General features: G+C 47.6%; 1 pseudogene; it reads right to left on the bottom strand.

Annotated features, from left to right (window-relative positions):
• The window catches only part of LOC123688222, an 8,819-nt pseudogene that overhangs the window by 3,710 nt on the left and 2,609 nt on the right, over nucleotides 1-2,500 (bottom strand).

The following is a 2,500-nucleotide window of genomic DNA, read 5'->3' as shown; positions in this document are numbered from 1 at the left end:
GCTCAGCGTTGGTAATCGGAGAATAAACCTTGCACTCGGAAGGGAGAAAGTCATACACTGGATTCTCATCAGTGGGTGACTCCTCAGAGAAGATCTTCTTGTAATGCTCCTCAATTGTGGCAGCATCAGGATGGGTAATGCTGCTTGAGGGTTCCATTCCATCAATTAGCTCGTTGGCCAACTGTTTGGGGTTGGAGGAAAACTTACGCTGCATATACTGGTATAATTGCGCTCTATACCTCCTCCGGCCGGCCGTTCTCTCCGGCTTTCTTGGCTGGTTCTTTGGACCATATTTTGGAGTGCGTCCATATGATCTGCAGGTGTTTTCAACCCATGAGTCGAAGGCTTGTTGGAATCCTTCCGCTCTTGTACAAACGACCTGGCACACCGAAATCAGCTCTCGATCTTCTGAGCTGTAGCACAGCGATAGTATGTGCTGTAGTACCGGGTCTGTGAGATCCGGTTCTTCAACATTCTCAGGAATTGTGTCAGGGGCAATATTCTCAGCCACCGCAGTCGACGCACCGTCCAACCCATCACCATCCTCATCCGAATGCTCAAGATCTTCGTCAGCAGGCGCCAGATTTAAGATGTCCACCTCCGCACGCCTATCCCTAAGGTTCCGTAAAGTCTCCGTGTATTCGCTGGTGTACCGCTTCTTTTTAACACCCTCACGAGGTCTGTTTAAGTTCTGGGCAAGATAGTCCAGAACTGCCGTGCCGTTGTAGTCCAGCTCCAGCCGAGCCATCTCCTCCAGCTCACCAGTTGTCCACCTTCTTACTCTATCTCTCGACCCCACTTCTGCCGCTAAGTCGGCATTATACTGGTCAGGGTGCGCCTGACGCATATGAGAGCGCATTGCCTGATATGAGACATAGACACTCTGGCATTCTGGGCATTGTCCCTCCAATCCAGTGGGAGGTCCCCTACAGAAGCGTCGCTGATGGTCTGCTAAATTCCGTTGCGTAGCATATGACTTTCCGCAGACACACGGGAATGGCATGTTGTAGCTGTTGCTGCCAGACGGAATAAAATTTTTCTCGCCTCGACAATAAAATAAAAATCAAAAATGCAACAACTGAAAATGTGTCCAGAACACCTTCTCTCCTCGAAATATGTAATAAAAGACGTCGTGGTGGTCCCACGCGCCGTCAATGCACGGGCGCCAGCAATGCAGTTTCCCCTTTCCCGACCAATAGTCCCAATAATCCAGGAAAAATCAACCATTTCAGTCGAAGAAGGAAGGTGACCACTGCCTCCACCATTCTGCAACCATGGTAAGTACTATGATTAATACCTGCTCTTTCGCCATTCTGCAACTTCCAGGAAAGCGTTTGAAAGAAAAAACGCCTTAGGGGCAAGTATTCATACCGATCGGGATATAGAATTGGAATCACGCTCACCCTGCATATTGCTCGTGTGTTAAGGGGCAGTCTGTGGTGTGGGTGCGGTTAAAAATCCTGAATAATCACCAAAGTTGAAATTTAGGAAAGTTATTCGCTTAATGTAGCATCGATATCGCCGGTTTTTCGGGCTTCCCGTCTTGATCCGTCGTCCAAGTCTCCTGGCGACGAAATACCTCGTCGTAAAAGCTCCTCTACTGTGTAATAGGCGATAGGGTGGAAATGGTTTGAAAGCTTCCCTAGTGTAATAGGTCAACCTATTTTGGGGAGCAAAAAGCTCCGAGGAGCTTTGAGCTTTAAAAGCTCAGTTCGAATAGCGACCAAAGCTCTGGGAGCTTTTAGTTGCAAAAGCTCACCTCGCATTCCGCAAAAGCTCTCCGTATAGTTATGCGTTGGTAATTTCCAGGCTAAAGATGTTCATACTTGGGCGGAGAAATCAGACGAACCTCTTATACCTCCTGTGCTCCTGGTAGCGTGAAATGGATTTCCTGCAGTTGAACGGCCTTAGGTGGATACTGCTGCAGGGGTTGTAATTTCTGGATGGACAAAAGGCCTTATCTCTTCAAATCCATCAATCCTGGGGATGGAAAGGCAGCTGAGCGCCGATACAGGGGGGGCCGGAAAAACTCGTACCCTTTTTAGAACATGCATTCTACGACAATGATTCACATTAGAATGCATTCAATATTTTCCATCCCGGTAACAAGGAAACAATGAAAAACGCAGATCGGCGATGTTTTGTTCGGGGTTTTTATGAATTCACACTGCGTTAACAAGAAACAAAATGCGATGTTTCCGATGAATAAATGGAAAATGAAATAACTTCAACCCGCGATAACTTTTGAACCCGTGGGTCGATTTGCATCATTCAAACGTCATTTTGATCAGGAAATTATGCACGACACAATGGACACTACCACTACATTTTCCCGGCACGCGGAACCCAAAATAAACTTACAGACATCTGAGCATCGTGCTCACACGTCCGTCCTCCTCGACGGCTGAGAAGAGAGTCATAGTTACTCCCGCCGTTTACCCGCGCTTTTTTGAATTTCTTCACGTTGACATTCAGAGCACTGGGCAGAAATCACATTGCG

The sequence above is a fragment of the Harmonia axyridis genome, chromosome X, assembly GCF_914767665.1.
Source record: "Harmonia axyridis chromosome X, icHarAxyr1.1, whole genome shotgun sequence".
NCBI classification, from domain to species: domain Eukaryota; kingdom Metazoa; phylum Arthropoda; class Insecta; order Coleoptera; family Coccinellidae; genus Harmonia; species Harmonia axyridis.
The sequence above is the reverse complement of the archived record's forward strand: the minus strand, read 5'-3'. Positions and strand labels throughout refer to the sequence as shown.